General features: G+C 44.1%; 1 long non-coding RNA gene across 3 annotated transcripts in view; it reads right to left on the bottom strand.

The window, feature by feature from the left end:
• Window positions 1-12511, bottom strand: part of LOC149120423 (uncharacterized) — a 36703-nt gene extending 24192 nt beyond the window's left edge. For 2 of the 3 annotated variants that reach the window (XR_016226374.1, XR_016226375.1), the window contains exons 1-2: window positions 11826-12511; window positions 4070-4181 (exon numbers count right to left, since the gene is read on the bottom strand). This is a non-coding gene — a long non-coding RNA (uncharacterized LOC149120423). The remainder of the gene's footprint in view (window positions 1-4069; window positions 4182-11825) is intronic. The other variant, XR_016226373.1, reaches the window with a different exon arrangement.
• Window positions 12512-16058: the final 3547 nt, after the last annotated feature.

Raw genomic sequence — 16058 nt, 5'->3', positions numbered from 1 at the left:
CATAGCAGGTAAAGCCACTGACTGCAGTGCCAGCATCCCATATGGGAGCCAGTTCAAGTCCTGGCTGTTCCACTTCCTATCCAGCTCTCTGCTATGGCCTAGGAAAGCAGTAGAAGAAGGCCCAAGTCCTTGAGCCCTTGCACTCGCGTGTGAGACCTGGAAGAAACTCCTGGCTCCTGGCTTCGGATCAGTGCAGCTACAACTGTGTGGCCAACTAGGGAGTAAACCAGTGGATGGAAGACCTTTCTCTCTACCTCTCCTTCTCTCTCTGTGTAACTCTGACTTTCAAATAAAATAAATAAATCTTTTAAAAAAAGAAATCAGAATCAAAAGACTAAACACTGTTCTACCGTAGGAATCCAATTATACAGACATGTAAGAAAAGGCAAATATCTTAAGAAAAGTTTAAATCAACAGTTGTCTCTGTTGGTGGAGAATGAGGAATTGCATAAAATATCTTTTCATCAATGCAAATATGCTGATTTTGTTCTGTGGTGATCACATAACTCTCCAAAGCATGAAATAAACATTAAAACATGTGACAATTACAGCTGGGCAGACACTCCCGGGTACATCATTTCTGAGAGGAGCCTGAAAACTGCTAATTTATTGTGGATGACTATAGTTGATATTTTTAAATTTGATTACTCTTTATTGTCCTGGCATATATTCTTCCTTTCTAACTCCACTGTGTTTTTGTGAACATTAAGCCTTTAAGTATAAGATAAATTAAAAATATGTTCTCTTCAAAATAAAATAATAGCAAATTTAAAAAGAATGAAAATTCATGACTTTTTAAGATTCTTGGTGTGTATGTTAAGAATTGTGTACACATCAAAATGTGTATTGATTCTCAACACCAGTAAAATCTCAATTTTTAAAAAATAGTCTATCATTTGATTTCACATTTTTGCATTGCTCTAATTCCATTTTTCTTAACTGAAGGCAACAATAAAATAAACCATGGTAGCCTTTCCACTCATCTTGGTAAGACCAATTACTTCCAGATTATGTTTGTCTCAATATTAATGAAATGTTTCTAAATACTGCAATATTAGTTGTGATAGTAAACATTTTAACATCTCTTAATTTTATACACCAAATAAAATGTTGGTATTTTCATTTTTTTGTTAACAAATAATATTTATGGGCTACAGTGTGGCATTTCAATCCATGTATACAAATTGAACTGATCAAATGCACATTTATCTTGTGACACTATTTTATGGTTGGAACCCTGAGCTCTTTTCTTCCATTTTCTCATAAAATACATAATAGATTCTGTGAACAATAGTCACCCAATCGTATTGTGTGACACCAGGAAATCTAATTGATCTAACTGATCGGGCACCAATTGTCCATAACATTTTCCCACAGTTTCAAAGGTGAAATATATATATATATATATATATATATATATATATATATATATATATATAATGTTTCCATGGGTTTATTAAGAATCTCATTCTGTCGTACTTGGCTCAGTGCTCTTAGACTACATTTGTTGTCTTTGTAAACTAATAAAATATAGGCCATTATCTTCCAAAGTTCAGCAATAACCACTGCTGTGGAAGATAGATAATGTGGTCCCTCCTCTTTTAGAATCAAACTAGTATTCTGAAAGACCAAAATTCCCAAGAAAGGGTGTTTCAGGTTGGCAGACATTGTTTATCTTCATTTGCCTCCTGCTCAGCTCCTCCAGCTGTGTGCATGGGGGGGGCTGCGGCTCAGCAACGCGGGGTGACCCAGGCTGCTGAATTGACTGGGTCAGTGGCGATTGCTGACCTGCAGTGCCGCCAGCTCCTGGCATGGTTCAAGTAGCTGAATTTCTTGATCAAGCTATTAATAAAGCCATTCTCCCATTAAACATTTACTGACAACATAATGTGTTCTAAGTAGTAAGTTAGGCTCTGGAGATTTGATAACAAATGTGAGATTAGGAAGGACAAAGGGAGAAAACTTGACTACTTTTGTAGGAAATTGACAGGAACAGCCTTGAGGATGCTAAGACCTCAGGGAGCTGTCTGTTTCCACCTCCCTCACCTCCTCCTCCTGTCTAGAGCAGGTGGAACAGGAGGTTGGAATCAAATCTGCTGTTCACTACCACCTCTTCCTCATCCCTGTATGCTGGTTTATCTCCAACAGGCTCCCAGGAAATGTCCCATAGTTATGTGACACCTGACTGGGGCCAGAGGGATAGTGAGTGTGGAACTTGCCAGCTCCATGGCAGTTGTATGGGCTGACATGGCAGCATGGGATCCCACTGCAAGAACACCCCCAAGCCCAGGGACCCAACGCCCACACCTCTAGAGTCATCAGACTCTGTGCACAGAGATGGAAATCTGCCTAGAACCTTTTGTAGACACACTGCATCATGGGTCTAATCCAATGTATATGAAAACAGGAAATAGAGGAGTTTAAAATGCCTTGGCAATTGGGAGAGCATAATGTCCTTAGCTAAGATCTGAGTTCACATAAGGCATTAGGGGCAAGGTTCATAACTCCATCAGTCAGTGTCCATGTCCCATTGTGGTCTGATCAATTTGTCATCATTTTCTGTGGGGTAAAGCCCATGGCACTGACCTCTTACCCAGCCTGAGGAAGACCTAGGAGCAGAGAAGGGGCAGCTCTCCTGTGATTGATTTGAAGGAATGTTGTACACTTACTCATCCCTGCTCTGGGGTTCATTTAAAACTAGGTCACATTGGTCATGAGCCCCGTAAGAGCCCGTCTACACCTGCCACCCCATGATGGGATGGGAAGTGGACCAATATGGAGAGTGCCCAGTGCACAAGAGCGAGTGTGCTCCATATGTGGCTCACAGACCCACTGAGGGTGAGGATGTCACCTGCACAGAATGTTGGCACAGGCCAGACCTCTGTGATGTCTTCCTGCATAGCAGTTATTAGGCCTTGCTGCCAGCACAGTGGCACAGGGACAGGTGCCGAGGGCAGGGACAGGGCAGGGAGAGCAGTTGGTGGGGAGAGGGCCTGGGGAGCAAGGGAGTGGTGGACATGGGTGAGGGAAGGGAGAAGGCAGGATGGGGGTATGGGCACGGGCAAGGGTAACAGAGGGTGTGGACAAGCTGAGGGTGGGCCAAGGGAGGGTGAGGGAGGGTGTGGGTGGGCTGAGGGAGGGCATGGGAGGGTGCAGGTGGGCCGAGGGTGGGCCAAACGAGGGTCAGGGTGGGCCGAGGGTGGGTGAGAGAAGGCAAGGGAGGGTGAGGTGGGCTGAGCATGGAATGGGAAGGGAGAAGGGGAGCCCGGTGTGATGGTGGTGGCAGGCATGGAATGGGGCACTGGATCCAGGGCAATGGGGAGAGCAGTAGAAGCAGAGACTTTTGGGGGGGCAATGGAGGAGCTCCCTGTGGCATTCCTGCTATATCCCGGGTGTTGGGGGGAGTGTGCTGGGTATTTCTCAGCCTGACCTGGCCTTCTCTCCCTTGTTATGTGGCAAGGGTTTGGATCACTGGAACCAGATCCAACTCATTGCCTGTGTTTATAAAGTTTCCACATTTGCCCAAAAATTACCATGTGATGTATAATTTTTAACAAAGATTTATGTATTGGAAATGCAAATGAGGGAAAGAGGGGGTGAGAGAGAGGTCTTCCTTCCTCTGGTTCACTTCCCATGGGGCCACAACCATCAGGTATGGTCCAGGATGGAGCCTGGAGTAGGGAACTCCTACTGCTCTGCTTAGTGGGTGGTAGGGGCCTAAGTACTTGTGCCTGGATCTGCTATTTTCCTTGGTACATGAGCAGGAGACTGGATGGGAAGTGGAGCAGCTGGAACTTGAAATAGTGCTGCAATATGGGAGCTCAGCTTGAGCAGAAGCCCCACAAAGGCCAGCTCCCTTGTGAAGTGTCATTTTGTCTCACAGTTACCACACCCTATGCATTGATGGTGGAGTTCCATCTGCTAGGTCATGTGTACACCACGCTGGGTTTTACTGCCTGAGATGGTGTTGCGCAGCCATGCAGGCAAACCTAAAATTTGGGACCTCCCCTTGCCAGCTGAGGGAGGCCTGGCTTTGAGTGGAGAGCTTCACTGAAGAGGGTCAACTCACCTCTTGGGACTTGAGATGGGAGGGGAGGTCCTGATCTCAGCCATATCATAGGCTGTGTCCAGTGCTGAAGGAGGTATGAATGTCTGGCTTTCCCTGGCAATGTGTCTGATAGCTATGAAACAAAAAAAAATCAACAATCTTTATGGCCTCTGGGAATCAGCCAAAAACAAACCAACCAATGAGAAAACAGACAGAACTAATTGATCGAGAAATGGTGACCACCCGGGAAAGAAGAGTGGGAGAAGCTGGTGTGCTGGCCTGGAGCTGTGTCACTTTCCTCCCCACCCTGAGCTTACAGTGCTCCCAGGGTGGGTGAGGCTGTGAAAACCAGCAGCCCTGTTGGACCTGGTGTGGAGTGGAAGGAGAGGAACCCATGCTTATGTTCTCACCAGTAAATAGAAGAAATGTAGGATATAAATGGAGATCAGCAGCTCTGCTGGCCTGAGGTTGAAGGTCCTTTTGGGATAGGGGTGCACCAGTGAACCAAACAATTTTTACTTTTATGATATATTTATTTATTTGAAAGTCCAAAGTAAGGGAGAGAGGAAGAGAAAGAGAGATCTACCCACTGGGTTACTCCCCAGATGGCTGTCACAATCAACAATGGCCAGGCTGATGCCAGGAGCAGGAGCTTCTTCCAAGTCTCTCATGAGAGTATCTGGGGCCCAAGTACTTGGGCCATCTTCCACTGATTTTCTCAGGCCATTAGTAGGGGGCTGGATCAGAGGTGCTACAGCCAGGAAACAAATCAGCAACCATATGGGACGCTGGCATCACAAGCAGCCACTCAACCTTCTACACTACAATGCCAGGCCCCAAATTATTTTTATTCATTGATCTGAAAGACAGGGACACACAATAGGCAGATGGGGAGAATTTTCACCCTTGGTTTAACTCTCTAAGTAAGTACAACTCCCATAGCTGGGCCAAGCTGAAGCCAGGAGCCAGGAATTCAACCTGGGTCCATGTGGGTGGCAAGGACCCAACAACCTAAGCTGCTGCCTCCCAGGGTGCATATTAGCAGGAAGCTGGACCTGGAAGTGGAGCTGGGACTTGATCTCAGGCACTCTGATATGGGATGTAGGTGTCCCAGTGGTGTCAGTGCTGGACCAAACACAGGCATTCCCCAAAGAGAAGTTTATCAAGGAAACAGCCAGAGATGGGCAGTAGATGTTTTTTATTTTAATTTACATTTAGTTTTAAGATTTAACTTTTTTTTGCATTTGATTTCATTCACCTTATATATAGATATGCACATCTTTTCTTGAAATGAGGGCTATTAATATCACAAAATGGGGGATTCATGACAATGATCAATGCGTGGGAAGGGTGTAATTCAGTTAAGCAATATTTATAACTATATATCAAATAATACGATTCTCTACAATTTTTCAAAAGGATTTTTTTGAAAGTGAGTTACTGAACAAGGGAGAGACACAGATGGATGGAGGAATGGAGGGAGTGAAGGGCAGAGAGAGTGAGTGCTTTCACCTACTGGTTCACTACCCAGATGGCTGAAGTTGCTGTGGCTGTGCTACACCAACTAGGGGCCAGGAGCTTCATTCAGATCTCCTACGTGGGTGGCAGGGCCTCAAGCACTTGGTCTATCTTCCACTGCTTTCTCAGGCCATTCCCAAAGAGTTTGATCAGTAGTGCAGCAGCCAGGACTGAAACTGGTGGCCATATGGAATGGGCTTTGGATGTGTTAGCTTTACTTGTTATGTCACAATGCTGGCCCAATCCACACAATTTTAAATATTTTTATTTATTTGAAAGGCAGAGTGACATTTAGTGACAGATTCATACCAAGAGATACATCTTCCCTCTCTACTGGTTCAGTGCCCACATGGCCATACCAGCTAGGGCTGGGCCAAGCTGCAGCCAGAGCCTGGAACTCCATCCAGGTCTCCCCTACATACATTAGCAGGAAGCTGGATCAGAAGTGGAGCAGTGAAACTTGAACCAGGGCTGTAATATGGCATGCTGGTGTCACAGGTGGTGGTTTAACATGCTGTACCAAAATGCCAGTCCCCATCTGCACATTTATTTTCCTCTCTGTATATTAACTTCCACAAATAATACAAAGCCTGAGATATTTTTCTTTGTGGGTTTGGGTTAACTCACTTAGCAGATGAAATCTATTCCATCCATTTTGTTACAAATGTCAGGATTTCATTCCTTTTTTAATGCCTGACTTAAGTATTTGATTTGCTGATCTTATGTATTTTTTTGTTTCAATATTGGTATTTTTAAATTTTAATATTCCTTTCCTCCTACTCATTTTGGGTTTGATTTGTTGTTGCTCTGAGCTGCATTGATATCTCATTTATTTGGTGCCTTCTGATTTTTTGATGTATGCTATAAACTTCCTTCTTAACACTGCTTATGCCATATCCTATAATTTTTGGTATGTTATATTGATGTCTTCATTTGTTTCCTAAGTTTTTTGACTAGTTTTCTGTCTAGTTAATATGTTCACTGATGAACATGGGGTGTTGAAGTTCTTGTTACTATTGTATTAGAGTCTATGTCTCCCCTTAGATCCATACACATTTATTTTGAATTGCCTGTTGCCATGGCATTGGGTGCATATATATTTATTATAGTCACATCTTCTTATTGAATTAATCCCTTAATCATTACAGTTTCTTTCTTTGTCTCTTTTAACAGTTTTCGTGTTAAAGTCAATTTGGTTTGCTATTAGGATGGTTATCCATGCTTGTTTTTGCTTTCTGTTAGTTTGGACATTTTTCCATCCTTTCATTTTCATCCATCTGTATCTTTGTTGGTGAGATGTGTTTCTTGTAAGCACCAAATGATGGGTCTTGCTTTTTAATCCATTCAACCACCCTGTATCTTTTAGTTGAAGCGTTTAGGCCATTTACATTCAAGGTGACTATTCACGAGTAACTACTTGTCCATCATTTTCCTATAAATATTCCTACTTTTTGTTTGCATTTCCTTTGTACTTTTACTGGGAGATTTTCTGCCTTCACAGTCTTTCACAGTGATGACTATATTTCCATGCTTCTGTGTGTAGCACATCCTTAAGCATCATTGTAAGGCTGAATGGTGACAAATTCTTTCAATTTTGATTTGTTATTTTTAAGCATTTGTGGAAAAATACTTGTTGGTTTTTGCTCTGATGGTTTTTATCTTTGAATTATGCCTCTGTGGCTTAGTGGGGGTATTTGCTCTTTCAGTGAAACCCCAGAGGCATGTGCCGAGTGTGGCCAGGGAGCTCTGGTCACTGCTGCAGGATGGGTCCATATTCATGATGATATCCAAATTGGGCGAGGTAGATCTCTTTTTAGCAGAAAGGTCACCTCTGTTGATGTAATCACACCCTCACCTCCTCTCTTCCAAGTGAGCAATTTGAAAACCTAGGTTTTAGTTCACAGTGGGTGAAAATTTTATCCACATTGCCATATGAACCACACAAAGGATCTGTGCAGTTCTCATTATGAACACAAATCCCATTGCAATCCCACCCCAGGCAATCAGGGAGCTCTGAGCATATGGAATCACATACAATAATTGTCCAGAGATCTAGCTACACCTTGAGCTCTCTTGTGCAGTCACAGAATTGCCACAGTCTCAGCACACTACTCCTGCCATCATGGGGTCCAGAGGACCCACCCTTCCCTGGTAAACTGTCATGACTGCAGAAAGTCAAAGATGTTTCCAGAGCCAGCTGCCTGTGGGTATTCTGCCCAGGAGGCTTGAGCCCCAGAGCCTGTGATATGTTGAACAAATGGGGGCCACTCATATTGCTGCTTGCATGCTCATCCCCCTATCAATCCTCCCAGCCAGACTTAAAGTCAGTGGAGAACTTGCTTCTCCCCTCTGCTATAATCTCTGCATTACAGCTGTGCACAAGAGTGCCAACCAACTGTTGCCTTCTCTCCACTGGTTGCTGATTGTGTGCACCTGAATTGTTGCCATCGGTACTGCTGACATGATAGTGTTGTCCCAGCTGGCTGCTGGGCTCAAGTGCAAGAGCTTTCACAACTGCTGCTTTTGCCCAAAATGGCACTGCCCTCTCTCAGCTGGTTGCCTGGTGCCATTGTGGGTGAGATGAGGAGAGAAAAACATGCTCCTTTTTTTCCCTCACTGGGTTGGTGGGTACACTATCCACCCATCTGCAGTCACAGAACAAAAATCAAGGTCATGGCAATGGTGAGCTTCCCTACAGATATACTCTGACAAATCCAATGTCCTCCATACCCTCTGTTCAGCTCCCAGCTGACAATCCCTCTCCAAGCCTGTGGTTAGACACAGGTGTGTGTCTCTACTGTGGAAATAGCAAATTGTGGTTCAGATGGATTAAGTGCCTGCCTGCAGTTACACAAAGAGATCTGGGAAGTGAACTCCACTCACCAAAGGTTGGCATTTGTGATTTCTATGTGCATTGATCTGATATCTCATATCTGAACCTAACAATGGGGTTTGACTCTCCCAATATGCTACACATAACTGACAAAATCATAAATTTGTCATTTGTGGGGCTTGCATTTGACCTGGTCATGTAGACACCAGTCAGGATTCCAGCATCCCAGATTGGAGTGTCTGCGTTTGAGTCCTGAGTCTGCTCTTGATTCCATCTTCCCACTAATGCATACCCTGGGATGCAGCAGGTGATGGCTCAGTAGTTGTGTTTTTCTCACCCAGCAGGGTGACCTAGATTACATTCCTGGCTCCTGGCTCCTGTCTTCAGTCCCTGACCAACCCTTGGCTGTTTTAGGCATTTGAGAATGAACCAGTGGGTGGAGTATCTGCCTGTCTTTAGCTCTGTCTCTGTCTTCATGTCTCTTTGCCTCAGAAATAAAATAATTTAAAAACAAAGATCAGGAGGAATAAAACCCAATGTGCCATATGGCTTTTAGTCATGTCATCAAGTTCTCTCTGTGCAGGAACTCTTGAGAAAATGGTGGGAAAAATATCAAAAGACATTTGCAGTCAGCGCACAAGGAGAGCTGAGCACTGAGAAGAGTTGTCATGATGGAATGAAGGCAGCAGGCCTTGTTGGCAGGACAATGAGTGTGTGTGGGGGGATGGGGTCCTTCCTAGCCCAGATAGGTTCTGGACTCCAAAATGCCTGCTGTGCAGTACCTGCAGGGTCTACTCCAGGCACTTCCATTCCCTTCTCACACCCACTTGTTGGTTGTCTGCTGCTACCTGAATGCACTTTAGCTGAACTGCAGGTTGTAGGCCCATGAGCCAACCAGGTCCATGTCCAAGTATCTACTAGGTTGTGCCCTGCCTGGCAGCTCCAAGGAGATTCCAGTTTTCAGCTGATGCTGAGTGTGGGCAAACTGTGTCCCATGTACCTACAGGACTGAGGCTCCAGTCCCCTTCCACTGCCCCTCCTGCCACATCACTTCCAGGTGATAACAATGGGCCCACAAGCAGAACCCTGGAAAACCTCCCACCTTCACACCTGTGAAGTCTTTTGTCAACTGTCATGGAACCACCTAGAAGCCACAGAGGGATTCAGGGCCTGGTCTTGGGGACAGGGATTTTCATACCCACTTGGCAAGGAGACATTCTCTAAATGAGTTGAATAGACTCTCTGGAAACATGACAGGCAGTTGAACTGGGCCCTGGACACAGCCCTCTGCAAGGGAAGCCATGACCTCAAAGTAGAAAGATAAGGACAAAATGGTGGGAATGATTGTAACTTAGGCATGTGTGTTTTCATTTCAAAAGGCACTTCAAGTATCCAGCCCAACACTTGTGCCATAAACCAATGATTCAAATGTTTGGAAATTTCAGTGGAATGATAGGTCCTGAAAGCTCCCAGGACAGAACAAACCCACAGGGAAGAATTGAACCATCATGGGTTTCTCATGGAACACACAATGCTCAGCCTTTGCAGCTGGTTCCAAAGTTCTAGAAGGAATCAGCATTCAGCCCAGAACTCCAGGCACAGCTGCTGCTAGCAGGCAAGGGAGTTTATCACCAAGACGATGGTGTTTGTACACATTCCTACTCTAAATGACATGGAGAATGGTGACTGAGGGTTCCTGGTTGACCGAACTTCCTAGGACAGTCATAGTACTAGATTCTTGTGTGTTACCTGCTGGCGTGGGTACAAAGAGGATTACAACTGGGAGGAGACCAGGTACGGAAGGGTGTGGTGCCTTTTTGCTTTTCATTACTTCCTATTCACTGCCACCTACTTCCCATTCTAGCACACTACAGCAAGTAGGGTTGTGATCCTTAGACAGATGTGCATTCAAATTACATCAATGACTTCCTGTGACTTTACATTACTTTTTTTTTAATTTTTTTTTTATTTTTGACAGGCAGAGTGGACAGTGAGAGAGACAGAGAGAAAGGTCTTCCTTTTGCCATTGGTTCACCCTCCAATGGCTGCCGCAGCTGGCGCGCTGCGGCCGGCTCACCGTGCTGATCCGATGGCAGGAGCCAGGTGCTTCTCCTGGTCTCCCATGGGGTGCAGGGCCCAAGTACCTGGGCCATCCTCCACTGCACTCCCTGGCCACAGCAGAGAGCTGGACTGGAAGAGGGGCAACCAGGACAGAATCCGGTGCCCTGACTGGGACTAGAACCCGGTGTGCTGGCGCCGCAAGGCAGAGGATTAGCCTAGTGAGCTGCGGCGCCAGCCTACATTACTTCTTAAAATAAAAGTGAGTCTGCATGCTGTTTTAAGCTAGAAGTCACTTGGGATCACTTTTGCAAAATCTAAATCATTTAAACCAATGAGGTCCAAGGTGGCAGAATAGTGATACTCTGCCTTGTCAAACTCGTGGATCCAAAAGGCTTCCAAGGCCAAGGCAACTCATGTTAAGAGCTTTGGGTGATCACTGATATCATACCTAAGAGTCCTATTTGTTAAATAAATAACAAGAGTCACTGTGCATTAACTTCTCATGCAGGACCTCTGTCCCCAAAGAGTTGCATCATGAGACTTAATAGTAAAATGTATTATCAAGGATCACTTCCTTTTAGTGTATTAAATGGAGGATATTATTATGTCCTGTAAGTTATCGTTATGTCTAAGAGCTCCCAAAAGATGAAACATTCTTGGGTTCTTCTTTAAAGACAATTAAATTACTAAATGGATTGTTTCTCACTCTTTTTTTCCTGTCTTTTTCTTTCTTAGAATAAACAGGAGAAGGAGGATGAAGGGGGGAGAGTGAGTGGGAAGATTTACTATGTTCCTAATGTTGGATTTATGATATACAGAAATAACAAAAAATCATAACAAAGTCTATTAATATTAAAAACACGAAGTAATATTTTTTCTTTGCTTTTGATCTGTATTTCACAGTGAAGCTTAAGAGTCATTTGCCCTTATATTAAAATGGAGTTCTGTAAAAAAAATCCTGCTCAACCAGTGTGCAAAACGCACACAAAACAAAAAATGTTGCCACTTTATCTGCATGAAAAAAGAAAAACACTTCAGGTGAGTAGGTATCTAACTAAAGCACATAACAAAGTAACTTCAGTTCATATTTTTTCCAGAAGTTGCCTGGGTAGAAACTATTCTGAACATCACTCAAATATTCTTCCAGTGCTTAGTACCATGCTCAAGTATTGCTGTCAACACAGAGGACACCCGCACAATGACGTCAGCACAGTCGTGGTCACACTCTGGTACCTGCTCCATTAGGCCCTGCACAGTGAGCGCCTTGCCAGCAGCCGCGTCACTTTCTATTTGTAGGCTGGCCGCGTGGTGCTGCCGTTCACTTAGCGCCCCCAAGGATAATGAATGAAATTGAAATCGTTTTACCTTGACGGAGTGAAGCCGTCCTCCCTCCTGAGGTTTGGCCCCGTATCGCATATTTTTTCTAGGCGGCGCTCAAATAAGCCTCCAAAGTGCCCGCCACTGGACGCCATCTTGCCCGGAAGTAGGATAGATCAAGGCGTGCCAGGATTGGCTGGAGAATCGACAGCATCGGTCATCATTGCCTGAGAGCAAGGACTGAAGGGACGTGGTGCCGCCCCCTGGCAGCCCCGCAGAGAGGATGTGAGAGACTTGCTCCCGCCTCCCCGCCACAGGGCACCGATCGATCTTCTCCGTTGGAGTCAGACAACCGCTAGGGCGGCCATTTCCCAAGCGGCGGGGCCACACTGCAGTGTGAGGTTGCGATCGCCGCGCGGGGCGGGGGAGGCAGCCCGGCCATTCACCCTTGCTTGAGACTGCTTCCTCCGCTTGCCACGGCGCCTCGTGGCCCAGCCGCTGCGGGAGATGCGCCGGTCCCGGGAAACCTGGAGGGCGGCCTGGGGTGGGATGTGGCCGAGTCCCTCCGGGGTCTTGTGCGCAGTTGGGCGCCGGGCTGTGCAGCGGCCAGGCCGCGGCTCCCAGGAGGACAGGATGTTTCTCGGTGGTCTTTGCAGTCCACGCCAGGTCTGGGCCGGCCCTGTCTTTACTGTCCCATACCATACCTTCCCACTCTGATAAGGAAGAAATAAATACGGAGTGGATATTGCATTTGGTTGGCAGTTTAGAATCCTAAATCTATAGTCTTCAGAGCTCATGATATATGTTTCTAATCATGTTACTAAAATAATAAGTTTATATTTTACTTAACTATAATCTCGCTGTTGATAGGCTTTAAGACAGCCTTAAGATTTCACTGTTAGAAATTCTGCAGAAAATCTGGTGTGATCTTTCAGTCATGAATTTGGAATACCATGCTGACTTATTTACTTATCCAAGATTGTGTAAATTTATGGGCAACCTATTACCATTTTGAATTCTGAGATGGTTGAATCAATTTGTATGCGGTCATAGGAATATGAGGGCATTGGTTTCATCTGTGTCATCACCAGCACTGGCTGTTGGAAATGAAAATAAGTTTCTGAATGTTATGACAAATATGGATAAGAGAGATCTTCAATTCTGCAGAACTCATCTTGTATGTGTGGAGTACAATAATAGTTTTATATTTGTGTGGATTAAAAAAAAACAGGTTACAAACTTTTAAAACCTTTTTCCTTCTCATTTTTACATGAATCGAATCAAGCTCTGGAAGTAGCCTGCATTTGAGAGCTGGATGGAAGGCAGGCATTTTAGTGATCATGGTGAAAATGTGGCTGCAACTGACACAAGTTGGTCTAAACTGGGACTCCCAAATAGAGGCCCAGGTAAGCACACAAAGTGTAATGGGAATGAATTTCTTCTGATGTCACAATATAGCAAAGAAAGTGAAAAGTTCAGATTTTTTTAATTGAAGTGAGATGATACCCAACTTATATATTGTTATACCCAGACAAGGATATTCAAGTGATTAAGTCATTATCTTGTAGTTTACCATACTTCTTGGTTTATTTGTGTTCTATTTTTTTTTTTTTTACACACTGCTTAGGTTTACTAATTCTGTTTTTGTGAAATTCTTCTTCCTTTATGAATTGCTAGGTTTTACCATTATTGAACTTTATTTTCTAGCTTTCCATGGTCTTGACTAAAAATGCCAATTCCATAATGGGTTATTTTCCTATATTAGTCTTTCCTATTAATTTTTTAAAAGAGTTATTTTATTTATTTGAAATGAGGTGCTATGGAGAGAATGACAGACACAGAGAGAAATTTTCCATCTGCTGGTCATTTCTCAGATGGCTGCAACCAGAGCCAGGAGCTTCTTCTGGGTCCCCAATCTGTGCAGGAACCTAAGGATTTGTGCCAAATCTGCTGCTTTCCCAGGCACATTAGCAGAGACCTGGATTGGAAGTGGAGCAGTGAGGACTCCAACTAGTGCACATATGTGATGCTGGCATTACAGGCTGTGGCTTTACCTGGTATGCCACAATACTGGTTCCTTGCCTAGGAATTTAATGGGCATGATTGCAAGCCCCAAAGCTCAGGAATTGCGTCTGTTTTTAATTCTTTTTTGCCAATTGAATCCTTTAAACACATTTTAAACTATAGGAGTAACATGCATTTGTTATATTTTACACTTGAAAGCAAAAACTGGGATTTTCCCCTAACCCCATTCCCAGTCTTGGTGTGAATTTTTCCTGTTGTTTGGGGGTCTCACTAGACCCGTTGGATTTTAAGAAGAGATCAGAAAGAATGTTCTCAATGGTTTTCCCTACTAAATATATCCAAGAAGCCAGCGCCGTGGCTCACTAGGCTAATCCTCCACCTTGCGGCGCTGGCACACCGGGTTTTAGTCCCAGTCGGGGTGCCGGATTCTGTCCCGGTTGCCCCTCTTCCAGGCCAGCTCTCTGCTGTGGCCAGGGAGTGCAGTGGAGGATGGCCCAAGTGCTTGGGCCCTGCACCCCATGGGAGACCAGGATAAGTACCTGGCTCCTGCCATTGGATCAGCACGGTGTGCCGGCGGCAGCGCGCCAGCTGCGGTGGCCATTGGAGGGTGAACCAATGGCAAAAGGAAGACCTTTCTCTCTGTCTCTCTCTCTCACTGTCCACTCTGCTTGTCAAAAAAAAATATCGAAGTTTGCATCGAACATCTTTGTATATAAGATCCTCTTTTGTGGCAATGCCACTGGGATATCATTTCCCAAGGAGTCACGGTTAGGAACAGGAAGTGGACTGGCTAACCAAGGAGTCCTTGACTTCTTGCTGGGCAGAATCTTTGTGCTTTGTGCTTCCTCAGATTCATCCCGTTCACATATGGGACAAAGGAGACAGCAAGCAGAAGTTGTGCTGCTCCAAGGCAGTTAGGAAGGGCTGATTGCCTGGGGCATGGCTTTGGCTTTTAATCCTTAATCCCAGAAGGGCCTACAGAGGGGAGAGGATGAGATGGTGGGCCCCAGATTGTTGAGACACATGCATGTTTCATGTATCTTTAGATTACAATGGGGGTGCTTATTATCTAAATTATTGATTCTGATCTCAGCTCAATGTGTTCACTTTCCTGGAAGCAGCATGGTTTAAAAACTAACCGTTGGTGAACTTACAGAGGTAATATGTATTTGTGAGTTAGATCAAGCATGACTTTATAACTTTATCATTTTGTCTTGCATGCTCATACTTATTTTTTGAAAAAAAATTATTTATTTTTATGAAAGGCGGCAATACTGAGATAGAAGAGATGTATTTCCCTTATTATTTAGTTGATTGTGAAATAATTTTTCCCAGAATGCTAAGTATGTCAAGGGTAGCTAATAACAGATACATAATAAATATTGTCACACGAAAGACTACACATAAGATTATATAAGCACCGATTTTCTGAAGATACAGAAGTCTTTTAAAAATAGCTTCAGATTTTAAACTTTTGGAGCATTTCTCAAGCTTTGCTCCTATGTAGTGTCCTGTCAACAAATTGAGGTGAAGCTGCTCCTGGCCAATGAAACAAACTTCTTCTAGATACCAGTGTTTTCAGATGTTTCTTCTCTGAGTTTTGTTATATATTCTGAGTTGGTTTGAGTTATGAGAATAGTGAACAAACATGAGGAACACAGGTAAAAAATGAACTGGAATTGAAATTCATGATAAATAAGTAGATTCTGGCTGCTTTTGCCATACAAACAAAAAACCCTGGGTCTCTATGTTAGAGGATGAATATGTTAATTTGCTTGAATATATTAATTTTAACTATGTGTATCCTATGACATCATGTTATATCCCTTGAATGTACATAATAAACCCACAAAGGGAAGGGGCAGAATGTAAAGTGAGCTATGTGTTTGTTTATTATAGATGCTACACATTGCTTTCCTTAAACAACATCTTCTGGAACAAATTCAGAAAGTTTTCCCAAAAGCCATTTTTTCTGTTTCAGTCTGTCCACAAAAGTATATATTTATCCAAATTGCCAGGTACTGTTGTAAGATTTACCTTCATACACTCCAGCGTAGCACTGAGTCCAGAGCCTAGACAAACATGCAGTTAGACCTGTGTATTCTACACAGCTGCACTGATGCCAGCAGCCTCTTACAGAAGGCTCAACACTGATATCAGACTCCTGATTCAGCCAAGCACATGTTTAGCCAAAAAGAATACACTTTCAAAAGCAGATGCTATACATGGGGGAATTTCACAGTTTTGGAAGAGAAC

This window comes from Oryctolagus cuniculus, chromosome 19, assembly GCF_051225735.1.
Source record: "Oryctolagus cuniculus isolate XC-2025 breed Fujian yellow rabbit chromosome 19, ASM5122573v1, whole genome shotgun sequence".
NCBI lineage: Eukaryota > Metazoa > Chordata > Mammalia > Lagomorpha > Leporidae > Oryctolagus > Oryctolagus cuniculus.
Note: the sequence above shows the minus strand (reverse complement) of the source record. Positions and strands in the feature narration are given on the sequence as shown.